Here is a 17,343-nt window from a genome sequence, read left to right on the forward strand (position 1 = left end):
TTATCCAATAATATAACGCCAGGAAGATTCTACATATGGAAATCAATCAATGTAATCTACCATATTAACAGTGTAAAGAAGAAAATGTAGATGCCTGGGCCCCAAGTTCATGCCAAGTGAATCAGCATCTTTGGGAACAGGAGCAGGAAATCTGCATTTTAACAAGTCCCTCATGTGTTTCTGGGGTGTTTCAAGAACCACAATCCTTCAGGATAAACAGTGCCCTTATTAGGTTGGTATACAAGGCCCTTCGTGAGCAGGCCCCTGCCAAACACTCTGCCCTTATCTTTCGTCTCCTCTCCTGAGGGGAAATACTCAACAATTTCGGATTACCACTACCCTCTACACACAGGGCATGCTATCCCATCCATCTGTTTTAGATTCCTCTCTGGCCTTAGCCTAGCCTAGCTCAACCCAGCCTAGCCTCTGCCTTGCTAATTCCTATTCTTTTTTTCATAACTTAGCTTAAACTGTCATGTTCTCTAAGATCCCTTTCCTGAACTCCCAGGCTGGGCCAGGTGCCCTTCTTGGGGATCCAACAGTCTCCTTGGGCTTTCCTCTCTCAGATCCCTTGTCAAACTATATTGGTTGGGATTGTCTGTTACTTGTTTGCCTGAGTTATCTCTTGAACTCAAGGCCAACACAGAGTAGGTACACAGTATTGAATACTTAGACAGCTAGGAGGCAAAGGGCAATGGGCACCTCTGGAAATCCTTCAAAAGGGCCAGTGACAGATACCTGGAAACCTTCCTCCAATGCACAAGGTTGATTGGGAGTTTGTCCTGAGCCTCTTCCTTCCAACTGCACTTTGTTTTGTGCTACCCTTTCGGCCGTGTGGAGGCAGCAATAATCCAAGCATCAAGACTCCAGATGATGTCCCACTATCTATTTTAAGTGAGAGGGGAAGGGAGGCAAAAGAATCTAGAACTGAAGGCCATTCATAAAAACTGTGGGTTTAGGACAGTGATTCTCAACTGGATGATTTTGCCCCACTCCCCAAGAACATTTGCTAAAGTCTGGAGAAAATTTTGATTGTTACATGGCAGTGTGGAGAGGGGGATGTGCCATTGGCATCTAGTGGGTAGAGGGCAGGGATCCTGCTAAACATCCTTTAGTGCACAGTTCAGACTCACCCCACCCCCAAACAATTATCCAGCCCCAAGTGTCAATATTGCAAGGTGGAGAAAACCTGAATTAGAGAGGAGTGAGAGATGGGGCTCAGAACTGCCCCAGTGGTGAAGAATTATGAAATTACTTATCTGTCAAAATGGCCTGAATGACATTATTGACTCCTGTGCCTTTGCTCCATGAATCAACTGAAGAACTCTGAAGGTATGTGATGGATCATTGGTTTCACTGTTTCTGAATAATTAGTAGCTGAAGGTCCCCTAGTAAGAAGTCTGATTCATAGGCTGTTTAAAAATAAGTTATTTTCAAGTGAAACAGTAACTTCAACTAATGCCTAACAGAATGTAACCAAGTAGAGTTTCTTTCCCTCAACCTCTGTTAATAAATAGATAAGGTAAAGTAATTAGCACACAATTAGCATGCAAATGATGCTGCTTCTAAACCAGTTTTAGTCTGGCTCCAGCCATTTTTATTCAGATGATTAATTTTCATGGCTTACTCTTTTCTTATAGTTGTGGCAAAGTTAAACTTCAGCTGCTTATGCTCTTCACGTATTGTGAATTATGGCTCTTTCCTTTAAAGAGATTTCACTGTTTTAAAGAGGCCCAACCAAGGCACCATTTTAATGTTAAATGAAGGGTTTAAAACTAAGATCAAATCATGTAGGAAATAACTATATGTGTGTGAGATACTCTTATATCTGTTTACATATTTCTATCACACACACACACACACACTCAGCAGCGAGGCAGAAAGGAATAATGCAAACTATAGGGAAACCTGGCTGTCTCAAGAAGAGGGTAGAAAGTACTTATGGGATTTGGGCTTGTATTCTGCGATGTTGGAAGGGTTTAAGGGAGCCAGGGTTTGCTCTAGATTGGATGCTTTCAGGAAGCAGAGCCAATTCTGTGACTGGGTATTGCGATAAATCTTATCTAGAAGGAGGGCAGATTAGAGCAAGGCCGAAGCTATAACTGGTAAAGAAGCAGCAGCTACTCATATTAGCCAGTAGAGGAAGATGTTTGGCCATTTTTGTGGTTTGGACAATTTATGTTTTGTCCAGGTTCAGACAAATTTTAAGGAGTGGTCTTATTTTTGCCTTGGTCCATCCCTGTCACAGAGTGGCCTTGTCTGTTGTCGCTGTTTGTGAAATTATTTATATTCAACAGAAGAACACCAAGGCCCAACTGTGAGGGCAAGGGCCAGCTTCTAGCCACACCAAGGCCTAACTGATAGTGCCAGGCCAGCTCCTAGATGGCGGGGAATGCTTCTCTCTTTGTCGATTATGTTATATTATAACATTATATTATCTTCATATCATATTATTGTACTGTATTACAATATCATTTACTGCACATAGGTACTATATATGTACTATATCATCTATGTGTATATGTGTGTGTGTGTGTGTGTGTGTGTGTGTGTGTGTATTTACACATCCATATTCCCCTAACCCAGAGCCAATTACTATTAACTTAGTGTTCTTCCTTCCAATCATTTCTTCAGTGGCCAAGTTTTCATTTATTGTTTTTCTTTGCATAAAGACTTTAAGTCTGCTATGTGGCTACTTTCAGAAACACTGATTTTCCCCTCTGAGACATACACAAAGTTAGTACCTTCACTAGCACACCATCACCACCATTTAGCCCTGCCCTCAACCCAGCATGATCTTTCTTTATTCCAAGTTGCCCACCTCTCTTCATCTCCACATCCTTTTTCTTACTTGAGATTCACTTGGAATTTACTGTGAGAACTCCATAGCATGTGGCCTCTCCTGGAGGTGGGGTTGCCTTTTGGCAGCTGATGGGACCTAGCTGGTCTCTGCCCCACACAGGAAAAAAGGGAGGCCTAAGTTAAAGGAAGGATAGAAGTTCAGGCTTAGCAAATTAGGGGAGGGGTAGGCACTCTGAAATTATACCACTCAAATTTTAGGTTATCTAGGTTTCTGGGTGAGAGTTGGGGGATGTCCAATTTGTTAAAATAAATGTGATTCAGTTAGGATCCTGAACATTCCCTGGCTCTTTATCTGATCTTCATCTTACAGCTTGACACTAGGGAGATGGGAGCCTAGCAACTATGGGTGAGCAAGTTCTAGCTGGCTACCAAGGATGGAGGGGGTATCCAGAGAAGAGTCCTTTGAACTCTTCCATTGGAAAGCCTTCCCTGACCCCTCCACTGGATGAGGTCCTCCCTATTATAGTCTCTTTCAAAGCAGTCTTTTGGGGCCAGACGATACCAAGTTTCTTGACCTCTCTAAAGCTGTTTTCACATCTTTAAAGAAGTGCTAAAAATAGTAACTTCTTTGTAAGATTTGTTGTGAAAAGTAGAGAAAATGTATGCACAGCTCCTGGCATATAGTAGGTATTTAAAACATGGTAGCTCATGTCATCATCATCATCATCATCATCATCATCATCATCATATCATCATCATCATCATCGGACTGCTTGCTCTGCCCTACTGAACTGAGTTCTCAGCAATGAAAATGAAGGATGGGGAATGTGTCTTTGCAAGATGAGTTGTCTACAAAGGGAAGACTTCCTTATTCTTACCCTATCCTCTGTCTTCCTCTTAGCTCAACTGAGAGCTGTCATAGTCTCCCCCTACTAAAATCTACACTTATGTAAGATTAGGATTGTAACAGGTAGTCTTGCTGAAGGACTGAAACTCTAAGAAAGACACACCAAACAACAACCAATGGATGAGAAATAAATGGATGGGGAAGATATACCTCTGCACTCCGCAAATCCCAGCCAATTCCACACACAAGAAAAAAAGTGAGTTTTGTTCAGGAGTTATTAAAGAAGGAACATGGTCCTAGCACGACACAATCATTTCTATTGACATGCCACCAAGGGAGCGTCCTATGTTAAGGCTTCCCTGACCTTCACTCCTCAGACTTCAGGTAAAGAGTTAATGATCTGTAAACAAATTTAGAAATGCAGGCTGGTCTTTCAAAGCTCTTTAAGGGTATTCCTACTATAATCAAAACTTCTCATTTGACTAGTTTGTATTTAAAAAAATATTTTTTATTTTTTATGGTGACATTGGTTAATTAAATCCAATAAGTTTCAGCTGTACACTTTAAAAGTAAGATATATATATAATATATATATATATATATATATATATAGAGAGAGAGAGAGAGAGAGAGAGAGAGAGAGAGCTAAATTTCTTTCTGTCACCACATATTTGAATATTTGAATTCCTCCTTCCTCCCCCATCCCATACCCTCTGATAACCACTACTCTATAGTCCATGTCCATGAGTTTCTGTTTGTTTGTCCTGTTCTTTTGTTACTTTTAAGTTTATAACCCACATATAAGTGATATCATGTGATTTTCAACTTTTTCTGTCTGGCTTATTTCACTTAGCATGATTATCTCGAGGTCCATCCATGTTGTCGCAAATGACAGTATTTCATCTCTTATTAAGGCTGAGTAATATTCCATTGCATATATGAACCACAGCTTCTTTAGCCAATCATTTATCATGGGACACTTCAGTTACTTCCATGTCCTGGCTACCGTGAATAATGCTGCTTTGAACATAGCTGTGCAAATATCTTTTCAGATATGAGTTTTCGAGACTTTGGGGTAAATACCCAGTAGAGGGATTGCTGGATCATAGGGTAGATCAATTCTTAGTGTTTGGAGGAACCTCCATACTGTTTTCCATAGTGGCTGTACCAATTTGCAGTCCCACCAGCAGTGTATGAGGGTTCCTTTTCCCCCCACATCATCTCTGGCATTTGTTATTACTTGTCCTGTTGATTATAGCTATTCTAACAGGTCTGAAATGGTATCTTATTATAGTTTTGATTTGCATTTCCCTAATAGCTAGTGATGTTGAGCATCTTTTCAAATATTTGTTGGTCATTTGCATGTCCTCTAGGGAGAAGTGTCCGTTTAGGTTCTCTGCCCATTTTTTGACTGGATCATTTTTGCTGTGGTTGTTGTTAATGAGTACTATGAGTTCTTTGTGTATTTTGGATATTACGCCCTTATTGGAGACGTTGCCTACAAATATATTCTCCTATTCAGATGGTTATCTCTTTACCTTGTTGATAATTTCTTGAGCTAAGCAGAAACTTTATAGTATGATGTAGTCCCATGCATTTATTTTAGCTTTTACTTCCCTTGCCTTTGAGGTCAAATTCATAAAATCTTTAAGTCCAAGGTACTTGAATTTAGTTCCTACGTTTTCTTCTATGCATTTTATTGTTTCAGGTTTTCTATTCAGGTACATAATCCATTTTGAGTTAATTTTGGTGTGTGGTGTTTGAAAATAGTCTAGTTTTATTCTTTTGCAGATGGCTTTCCAGTTTTCCCAGCACCATTTATTGAAGAGGCTTTCCTTTCTCCACTATATGTTTTTGGCTATTTTTATTCGAAAATTATTTCCCCATATAAATATGGGTTTACTTCTGAACTCTTGATTCTGTTCTGCTGTACTGGTCCATGTGTCTATTTTGCTGCCAATCCCATGCCGTTCTGATTACTGTGGCTTTGTAGTATAATTTGAAGTTGGGCAGAGTGATGCCTCCAGCTTCGATCTTTTTTCTCAGGATGGCTTTGTCAGTTTGGAGTCTTTTGTGTTTCCATACAAATCTGATGATTTTTTGTTTTATTTCTTTAAAAAATGCCGATGAGATTTTGATGGAGATTGCATTAAATCTGTATAATGCTTTAAGTAATATGGTCATTTTAACTATGTTGATTCTTCTAATCCAAGAACATGGAATATCTTTCTATTTCTTTGTATCTTCTTCAATTTCTTTTAATAGGGTCTTGTAGTTTTCATTATATAGGTCGTTCACATGCTTCATTTAATTTATTCCTAGTTATTTTATTCTTTTTGTTGCAATTGCAAAAGGAATTATTTTTTCCACTTCTTTTTCTGACACTTCATTATTAGAGTATAGGAACGCTATGGATTTTTGAATGTTCATTTTGTATCCAGAGACTTTGGTGTATTTGCTTATTGTTTCTAGTAGTATTCTTGTGGAGTCTCTAGGGTTTTCTAAAGAGAGAATCATGTCATCTGCAAATAGTGACAGTTTGATTTCTTCATTTCCTGTTTCGATGCCTTTTATATCTTTCTCTTGTCTGATTGCACTCACTATGACCTCCAATATTATATTGAATAACAGTGGTGATAGTGGACAGCTTTGCCTGGTTCCTGATCTTACAGGGAAGGTTTTAAGTTTTTTACCATTAAGTATAATGTTGGCTGAGGGTTTGTCATATATGGCCTTTATTATGTTAACGTACTTTCCTTCTATACTGATTTTGTTAAGTGTTTTGACCATAAATGAATGCTGTATCTTGTCGAAGACTTTTTCTGCATCTATTGATATGATCATATGATTCTTATTTTTTAATTTGTTTATGTGGTGTATCACATTAATTGATTTGGGTGTGTGGAACCATCCCTGTGCCCCTGGGATGAAGCCCACTTGATTGTGGTGTGTAATCTTTTTAATATGTTGCAGTATTCGGTTTGCTAGTATCTTATTTAGTATTTTTGCATCTGTGTTCATGAGAGATATTGTTCTATAGTTTGTGTGTGTGTGTGTGTGTTATCTTTAGCAGGTTTTGTTATCAGAGTAAAATTGGCCTCATAAAATGAATTGGGAAGTATTGCCTCCTCTTTGATTTTTTGGAAGAATTTGAGGAGACTAGGTATTAAATCTTCTTTGAATGTTTGGTAGAATTCACTAGTGAAGCCATTTGGTCCTGGAAATTTACTTTTTGGTAGGTTTTTGATGATCGTTTCAATTTCCATACTATTGTTTGGTCCATTTAGATTTTCCAGTTCTTGATTCAATCTTGGAAGGTTATATTTTTCTAAGTACTGGTCCATTTATTCTAGGTTATTAAATTTAGTGTTATATATTGTTTCATAGTATTCTTGTATGATCTTTTGTATTTCTGTGATGTCAGTCACAATTTCCCCTCTTTCCTCCCTGATTTTGTTTATTTGTGTCCTTTCTCTTTTTTCGTTAGTGAGTCTAGGCAGGGGATTGTCAATTTTATTAACTTTCTCAAAGAACTAGCTCTTTGTTGCATTTACTTTTTTCTATTTTTTTGTTTTGTTTTGAATTTTATTTATTTCTGTTCTAATTTTATTATTATTTTTTCCCTTCTGCTTAATTTAAGCTTCATTTGACTTCCTTTTCTTGTTTTTTAAGATGAAGTGTTAGGTTGTTTATTTTGGCTCATTCTTATTTTTGGAGATAGGCATATAATGATATGATCTTTCCTTTTATGACTAATTTTACCATGTCCTAAATTTTGATATGTTGTCCTATCATTGTCATTCGTTTCTATGAATATCTTGGTCTCTCTTTTTATTTCTTTTCTGACCCAGTTATTCTTCAGTAACATGTTGTTTAATCTCCATGTATTTGTGGTTCTTCCTGATTTCTTTTTGCAGTTGATCTCTAGTTTCAAAGCATTATGACCAGAGAATATGGTTGGTATGATTTCACCCTTCTTATATTTGTTGAAGCTATCTCTGTGTCCCAGTATTTGGTCGATCCTTGCGAATGTCCCATGTGCACTAGAGAAGAATGTATAAGCAGCTGTTCTGGGATGGAAGGCTCTGTAAATGTCAATTACGTCCAGTTGGTCTAATGTGTCATTTAAGAAAGTTATTTCCTTATTGATTTTCTGTTTGGATGATCTGTCCATATCTGACAGTGGGGTATTTAATTCCCCTAGTACGATAGTGTTTTGATCTGTTTCAACCTTTAGTTCTGTTAGTAATTGCTTTACGTATTTGGGGCTCCCAGATTGAGAGCATAGATATTAACAACTGTTATATCTTCTTGGCACATAATTCCCTTTATCATTGTGAAGTGTCCCTCAGTATCTTTCTTTATCTTTTTTATTTTGAAGTCTAATTCGTTTGATATTAGTACTGCTACTCCCACTTTTCTCTGAATGCCATTTGCTTGAAATACCATTTTCAGTCCTTTCACTTTGAGTCTCTATTTATCTTTGGAGCTGAGATGTATCTCCTGGAGGCAGCATATGTTTGGGTTTTGTTTTTTGATCCATTGTGCAACTCTGTGCCTTTTGATTGGTGAGTTCGTTCCATTTACATTTAGTATGATTATTGAAATATGAGGTCTTCTTATACCCATTTTATCTTTTGCTTTCTGATAGCTCGATGTTCCCATTGCTTCCTTATTCTTGTTTCTGTTTTGTTAATTTTGCTTGGCTTTTGTAGGTTTTCCCTCTGGTTCTTCTTATTTTATGTTATCTACTTTAGTTCTGAAAATTTGGTGTGTGGTTACCATTACAAATATGTAAATGATAGTTATATGTGTGTATCTATCTATCTATCTATCTATCTATCTATCTATCTATCTATCTATCTATCTATCTATACATATACACATATACATACACACATATAGATACACATACATACACATACACACAGTCGCCCATTGTTTTCTGTGTGTGCCTTATCTCCATTCCCCTTTGTGAATTTAGATCTTTGAATTCTCCCCTTTTCAGTCATTGTTATCTCAATTTGTCCCTATGTATTCTGAACATTCATTACTATCTTGCTATAGCAATTCTCTTCTTATTATTTAAGCTTATAATGCCCTGTTCTTAGTTACGGTTGCACTCCTCTGCTTCTATTTGCCTGATAGTCACTTTACTCCTAATTATGTATTTTTGTTTTGTTTTGTTATTTTGTTTTAGATGAGCCGACACCTTTCAGTATGTCCTGTAATGCAGGCCTCGTAGTGGAGAATTCCCTCAATTTTTGTATGTCTGTAAAGGTCTTAATTTCTCCTTCATATCTCAAAGAGAGCTTACCTGGATACATTATTCTATGCTGATAGTTCCTTTCACTTAATAGTTTAAATATTTGATTCCATTCCTTTCTGGCTTGTAAGGTCTGCGCTGAGAAGTCCGAGGATAATCTATCAGGTTTTCCTTTAGAAATTACCGTTTTATTCTCCCTGGCTTCCCTGAGAATTCTTTGTCGTTGATTTTGAATAATTTTAATACAATGTATCTTGGTGAAGGCGTTTTTGAGTTGAGGTAATTGGGCGTTCCGTTGACTTCTTGAATTTCAAGCTCCAGCTCATTCCTTAGATTTTAGAAATTCTCATCCATTATTTGTCCGAAAATGCCCTGAGAATTCTATCCTTGTTGTTGATTTTGGATAATTTTAATACAATGTGTCTTGGTGAAGGCCTTTTTGGGTTGAGATAATTGGGTGTTCTGTTGACTTCTTGAATTCCAAGCTCCAACTCATTCTTTAGATTTGGGAAATTCTTGTCAACTATTTGTCTGAAAATGCTTTCTAGTCCCTGCTCCTTTTCCTCACCTTTGATAATGCCCATTATTCTTATGTTTCCTTTTTTGATGGTATCAGCTAGTTCTTGTATTTCTCCCTCATTATTTTTTATTCTTCAGTTTCTCTCTTCTTCCTTCTTATTTATTTCTAGATTTCTGTCATTTGGTCGACTCTATTTCCCAAGCTTGCTATTTTATTTTTCAACTCTTGCAGTGTTTTTTTTTTTTTTTTTTTTTTTTTATCTCCAGAAGTTCTATTTGGTTCCTTTTGAGGGTTTCAATCTTCTTGCTCTGCTCATCTAGGTATTTTTTCAATTCCTGAAATTGTTGATATGACTCCTTTCGGAACTCACTGAGTTTTTTCCAAACAACCATCCTGAATTCTCTGTCATTTAAGTTGCTTATTTCTAAGTCTGTAAGCTTATTTTCTAGAGATTTTTCTCCTTCTTTCTGAGATGCCTTGTCACCTTGGTTGTTTATGGTGTTTAATAGACTATTTCTCCGCCTTGGCATTAATGGAAATGTATTCTGCTTTTTTTCCAGAAAGAAGATTTATTATATAAAGTTCTCTCTTTAGCCTGTTGCAAAGAAGGCGCTTTTCTTTTAGTTTCCAATAGGTGGCTTCTAAGCCTCTTAGATCCCTGCTTTATATAAAGCCTTAAAAATGCCTTTTTATTTTCTGATAGATATTTAATCACACTTGCAACCCTTAGGTTCAGTCCCTATCAGTGTTAGCAACAGTTTCGGTAGTGTTTGTTCAGATTCTCCTGGGCTCCCTGGTGTTCGGCCTCGGAGCTTATGGTGGGAGGAGCTCTCTGGTTTGAGAGTTGGGGGCTGTGGCTGAGCCTTGGTTTTGCAACCATGGCTGGTAGAAATCAACTGTTGATTTTCTGCCTTCTCGCTCTCTGCTTTCTGCCCTGATGACTGGGCCCTGCCTTGGGCTGCGTGCAGCTCACAGCTCTCCCAGGCATGACTGTTCAGGAAAGTCACCACACCTTCTCCCTTCCCCCTCCCCCTACAGATAGCTTCCACAGCTGCGAGAGGCAGCATCTTTTTTTCTCCCAGTCCACTGCTTGACACCCGGGGTTCTGACCTGTGGTAGCTCTTATACGCAGATCCCATGCTCAGATGTGCTGTTGTGCAGTTTGGGTGTTTTTGTTGAGTTTTAGATGTTTAGCTTATTGTTGTTTCACGGGGAGAGATCTGGGGATGTCTCTTACTCTGCTATGTTTCGACATCTGGTTTTAATAGCTTCATTTCATCAAACACTTTCTACATACCAGGCACCATATTTTGTGTTTTTTTTTCTTTTTAAATTAAAAAAAAAATGAAGTATGAGTTCACAAGAAGTTGTATCATAAAGAAAGTTCCTATGTATTCCTTATCCAATTTGTCCCGTTGGTTAACTCTTATGTTAGTATAGTACAATATGGAAATTATTTAACTGACACTGGTACAATGCGTATATGTAGTCCTATGTCATTTTATCACATGTGTTACTACCACCACAATCAAGATACATAACTATTCCATCACCACAAAAGTCTTCCTCAGGCTACTACTAGTCACATTCACTCACTCTCACCCCTCACCCATATCTCATGTAAACTACTAATCTGTTCTCCATCTCTAATTTTGTCACTTCAAGAATGTTATACATATAGACTCATTCAGCACATAACTTTTAGAGATTTTTTTTCCCCACTCAGTATAATGCCTTTGATATCTATCCAAGTCACTGCATGTATCGATTTTTTGATTCTTTATTTCATTTAAAGAGAGTGCTTTTGATATGTTTAAGAACTCTATCAAGCCTTAGGTTCTGAAGATTTTATCCTATGTGTTCTCACTTCTGACTCTAGAGAATGAGAACAAATTTTCATTTCCCTGAAGCTCCACGGCCAATCCACCACAACGTCCTGTTGAGTCTACTTCCTAAATGTGTATGGACTCTGTCCACTGCTCTCCATCTTCACCATGTCCCATTAATCGAGGCTTCTGTCATCATCTCCCATCTGGAAGTTTTCCAACTGTCTCCGCATATCCACTCTTGGCTGCCCTCCAAAGTCAATGCGAACCTGATTCTGTCTCCTGCCAGAAGCCCTTTGGTGGCTCCCCAAATTCTTCTCATGGGCTATGAGGCCCCATCTGTCTGGTCTCTCCTTGTTTATCTCCTAGAACTCATATCGAGCCTCTCTCTTTTAACTTCACTCAGCCCAAACCCTGGCCTGCTTTTTGTTCTTTGAAAGTAACATACCATCTGGCCTCTGGGCTTTCACTTGCCGTGTCCTCTGCACTTCTCCCTCTCCCTCCTCCCCATCAAGCCAAATCTTGCTCATCCTTCAGGTTTCAGCTTTAAATGTCACCTCCCTCGGGAAAGCCTTCCTTGACCCCTCCATTGATTGAGGGACAACTTTTTATAGTCTCTTGCAAAGAATTTAGTACAACTGTAATTAATTAGTTATTCATGAAATTAATTACATCTTGGTCACTTCTACTGATTAGACTCTAAGCTCCCCAAGAGGCAGTGGCTATCTAGTTCACCCTTGAATCTCCAGCTCCCAGAAAAATGTCAGCTCTTAGTGGCTGCTCAGTGGATTTTTCTTGAGTACATGAATGAAGGAAAGTAGAACAAACTGGTTTTAAGTTACTGTGACTTTAAAAGACAGAGGAGAACTTAATGGAGCTATTGAGAGTAAGGGATTAGAGAATGACACACTGACTGAACAGCTGGATGTTCCAGAAGCCTCGCTGCAAACTTGCTCCCCTCTTTCTTCCCTCTTCAAACTTTCCTTTATGGATGAGAGGCCCTGTGAAGGGAAAAGGTTTTTATGAGGTGCTAGGGACCCATTTTTGAGTCTTACAAGTCTGCAAAACGTTGGCAGTTTCTTCAAGACAGATTTTAGGTTTGGCAGCACTAACTGGAAAGCATCTGTGGATCTTTAAGTGGTAGGGAGAGGCCTCATGGTAATGAAGGCCTCTTTTAACTACCCCATTCAAAGGACCCACCCCACCCCTGGCCCCCCCACCCTTTCTCTTTCTCCTCCATTAGGCTGTAAACTCCAGAAGGGCAGAAAGCTTGCCCTGTTCACCACTGTATCTCCCGTGTCCAGCATATAATAAGTACCTCATATTTATTAAGTGAAGGAATGGTCAATGAGTGAATGAATGAATGAACAAATGCATGGTTAGGTGACTTGCTGAAAGTCCCACAAGTTGCTTGGAAGTCAAAACTGACTGGCCTGAGCATGTGCTCTTATCCTCATACCTCTTGTCTCATGTCTTCCTGAGAGCTCTGTCCTCTCATGCTAGACTAGGAACAACCCGAGGGTAGGAGCAGTGGTTCTGGGATACAGAATAGGGCCAGACACAAGGAGGTACTCAGTAAGTACATGCTGACTGACTTGCTGACTGCTCAAGAGTCCCCCCTGCAATCTCTCCCCCATTCAAACTTTCTTGGCCTCAGAGCTGCTCTCTGCTTTCCAAGTTGGCAATCTACAAATGGATGAACTAATCCAAGCTAATGGCTTCCAGTACTCCCCCTCTGTGCGGCATGTGCATTCTCACATTTCATTCTTATGAGAGACTTGGTGGGGGTAGCTGTGCAGAGATGGGGTCCTTGGGAGAAAACATCCAGACCCTGGGTGGAGAGGAGGGGAGCTGTTATCGCCTTCTCGGTCTGCCTTCTGGGGAGGCCCTGACTTGCTTCTCTTCTGTCTCTGTGTGAGCCTCCGAGGACACTCTGGGTTTGGGATGGGTAAGAATAAAAACCCTCCCCACTCCACCTCCAGTAGTCTCCACTGAGGAGAGACTGGAAGAGGTGCCGGGGAAGGCCCTGGAATGCCACCTGTGAGAGGCACTGGAAGAGACCCAAACCCAAACTGGTTTCTCTAAATAGGTCACTGAAAGCTCAGAGCTGGAAGGGAGAGAAACCATCTCCCAGGGCAGCATTCCACGGAGACCAGGCCTGCTGTGATAGTAGCTCCTTCAGATAGGAAGTTGTGTGGCAATGCATGGTGAGGCCTGGTCACAATTCCCTCAAGAGAAGCTCCAGATTGGAGCAGCGAAAAGCTGCGCTTTCTTTGTCTGAGCTTTTCAACACCCTCCATGCTATGGAAATGTCTAGCCCATGAGTCTGGCCCGGCAGTGCCACTGACCCATTCGCTGTGTGAACCTTGGGCAGGTCTCAGCCCTGGGTTTGCAAATATAGACTGGACATACTCTCTGCTATGTCTGCCTCAGGAAGGCGGTAGAGTAGCAAAGGTGATAATGGAGAGGAAAGTTCTTGTCAGATTAAGATGCTTTTCTTTTCTGCAGTCTCCTCTGGTCCCTCAAACTAGTAGCTGGCCTGTTCCATGGACCCTGGCTCTCCATCCCATGATGTCTCTGAGTGGTGTTATCCCAAAGCCAGGGAGCTGTCTACATGGGATGCTGCTACAAAGGGCTCTTTGAAGCTTCACTGAGCAAAGACCTCTGTCTTTCTGGGGACTGAAACTTCCTTCTCTCCCACTAGAGCCAATCCCTGGTTTTAAGCATTCTGCTATTATTAGTATCAACAAGCACTTTCTAAGCACCTCCTAGGGCAGGAACTTGGGCTAAGTCATGGAGATACATGAAGGCCTAGGACACAGTCCCTTCCTTCAATGAGGACAGGAAAGGAGGACAAGAAGGAAGACCTTCCCTTTGTGTATTGCTTTACAATTTACTAAGTTTTACCACATTTTCATTTAATCTTCAATTTTTTTATAGGTGACAAAATGGAATCTCAGAGAGGCTAAGCAATTTGTCCAAGGTCACAAAGCTGGTTAAGACCAGAGCCTCAAGGTATCCTTTTAAATTCAAGGTAGTTTCTTCTATTAAAAGTTGCCCTCGTATGATCTCCAGGAAGCCCTGTTGAGATATAAGTGGCAGGCAGGGATAATATCAGTGTCTTGACTGTCCCACTAACACCTCAGCATGGATTACTATAGCAGCGCCCAAGAGAAAGGGATAAACAGAGGCACAGAAAGGACCTTTCTTTTTTAATTAAGCCTTTTGTTTTTAGATAGGTTTATATGCAATTATAAGAAATAATACAGAGAAATCCCATGTACCCTTTTCTCTGTTTCTCTCAATGGTTATAGCTTGCAAAACTACAGCACGCTATCACAACCAGGGAACTGACATCAATACAATCAAGATAGAGAACATTTCCATCTCTACAAAGACCCCTCATGTTGCCCTTTTATAGCCACACCCACTTCTCTCCCACCCCAACCCCCTCCTCAACTCCTGGCAACTACTAACTAATCTGTTTTCGAATTCTATAATTCTGTCATTTCAAGAATGTTATCTGAATAAAGTTATATAGTTTGTAACCTTTTGGGATTAGCTTTTTTTCACTCAGCATAATTCTCTGGAGATTCACCTATGTTGTTGCATGTATCAAGACTTAGTTCTTTTTGTTGTTGAGTGGTATTCCATCACATGTATGTATCGGTTTGCTTAACCATTCACCTGTTGAAGGACATCTGGGCCAATTCCAGTTTTTGGCATTATGAATAAAGCTGCTATGAACATTTATGTACAAGTGTTTCTGTGAACATAATTTCATTTCTCTGGGCAAGACGCCCAAGAGTATAATTGCTGGATCTCATTGTAGTCGCATGTTTACCTTTTTTAAGAAACTGCCAAACTACTTTCCAGAGTGGCTGTACCATTTTATATCCTCATTGGCAAGTTATAAATGATTCAGTTTTTCTAAATCCTCACCAGCATTTGGTGGTGTTGCTATGTTTTTTTTTGTTGTTTGTTTTAACCTTTCTAATAGGTATCTAATTGTGGTTTTAGTTTTCATTTCCCTAATGGCTAGTGATATTGAACATATTTTCATGTACTTATTGGACATCTGTATATCCTCTTTGGTGAAGTGTCTGTTCATGTCATTTGGCCATTTTCTGTTTGTTTTTCTGTGGTTGAGTTTGAGAGTTCTTGTTATGTTCTAGATACTAGTCTGATGCTGAACATGTGGTTCGCAAATATCTTCTCCCAGTTTGTAGCTTGTTTCTTCATCCTCTTAACAGAGTATTTCACAGAGCAAAAGTTTTTGTTTTAATGAAATCTATTTTATTATTTTTTCCTTTTATGAATCATGCTTTTGGTGTCAAGTCTAAGAATTTTTTCTAGCACTAGATCCTGAAGATTTTCTCCTGTGGTTTTTTTCTCAAAGTTTTTTTAGTTTTACATTTAAATCGATCATCTATTTGGAGTTGTTGTTGTTGTTATTGTATTATTGTTATTGTTATTGTTATTATTATTATTATTATTATTATTATTATTATTATTTTGTTTATAAATGCTTACTTGTTCCAGCACTATTTGCCCCTTTGTCAACAATCAGTTGGGCATATTTGTGTGGGTCTAGTTTTGGGTCCTCGGTTTTGGTCATTAATCCATGTGTCTATATCTCTGTCAATATCACATCGTCTTGATTAGTGTAGTTATACAGTAAGTCCTGAAATCAGATAGACTAATTCCTCCCACTTATTTTTTTTTCAAAATTGTTTTATATATTCTAATTTCTGTGCCTTTCCTTATAAATTTTAAAATAAGCTTGTTGAAGTTTTGCATTAAACCTATACATAATTTTGGGGGAGAATTGCCATCTTTTCTACATTGAGTCTTGTCATCCATGAACACCCATATGTCTCTCCATTTATTTAGAGCTTTGACTTCTTTCATCAACATTTTGTAGTTTTCAGCAAACAAGGGCTATATATATTTTGTTAGATTTATATTTAAGTTTTTTTAATTTTATGAATGATTATAAATGGTATTATATTTTTAAATTTTTGTGTCTGTATATTTATTGCTACTATACAGAAATATAATTGATTTTTCTATGTTGATCTTACATCCTGTGGCCTTGCTGAACTCACTTATTAGTTCTAAGAGATTTTTTTGTAGCTTGCTTGTGATTTTCTGTTTAGACAATCATGTCGTTGGCAACAGGGGCAGTTTTATTTCTTCCTTTTATCTCTGTATGCCTTCCCATGTGGCAGAGCCTCATGACTACTGGGCAGGAGTAAAATTCCTCATTTTCCACTAGGGGCACCTCTTATGGCCTCATGAGGGTAGATGTATGCGCTCTCTCCCAGGCTTTTGCTGACTTTAGTGGGGGTGGGGCCACAGTTTTTCTGTGGCTGGTGTAGAGCAGTTATTTAAATTTTTTCTATTTGTACCTTCCTCCTATTCTGGTCCTTTGACTAGGGAGAGCAGGCTTTGGTTCGGGCTTTTTTTGTGACTGTGTCTCTTGTCCTTTCTTGGTTGTTTGCTTCTTCCAAAGTCTGAGATATATGAGGCAAAAAGAAAACCCAGGAAACTCACCACCATTATTGTTCCTCATGTCCTAAGGTCACTAGACTGTTTTCTTCTCTCCACCTCTGAGTCATCTCCTCTTCTTCCTCCTCCTTGCCCTCTTTTTTCTTCTCTTTAATATACAACATCCACAATTCTTATTTGTACTTAGTGGGGAAATGGAGGAATGTACTTCTACTCCATCTTCCAGGAAGCAGAAGTCTCCACAGGAAGGTTTCATTTGGCAAAGAAGGTGGGAGGGAGAGAAGAAATCTGGAATGTAGATTTTACAACCTCCACCTAAATATGGTCTCTGGACAAGGTATCACCATGGGGTCCAGGTTAAAGCATTCCCAAAGGTCTGGCCGCCTGAGGCGAATGGTGTTGAAAGAGATGCTTAAAGGGGCAGGAGGGAGGCCCCCAAACATGGCCCAGATCCTAGTTACCCAATTGGATCCTGCTGAGACTTCAGAAGACTTGGGCAGGTGCCACAACAGCTTAGGCCAGGATTCCTGAATGAATCGGCCAGACTCTCAGCAGCCTGTAGGTGGCACCT

The 17,343-nt window shown here is 39.2% G+C and overlaps 1 protein-coding gene across 1 annotated transcript in view; it reads left to right on the forward strand.

Moving 5' to 3' along the window:
- Window positions 1-17,343, forward strand: part of KIAA1210 (KIAA1210 ortholog) — a 332,344-nt gene that overhangs the window by 201,577 nt on the left and 113,424 nt on the right. The gene's annotated exons all lie outside the window — the stretch shown is intronic.

This window comes from Pteropus medius, unplaced genomic scaffold (genome assembly GCF_902729225.1).
Source record: "Pteropus medius unplaced genomic scaffold, Ma_sr-lr_union100, whole genome shotgun sequence".
Lineage (NCBI taxonomy): Eukaryota > Metazoa > Chordata > Mammalia > Chiroptera > Pteropodidae > Pteropus > Pteropus medius.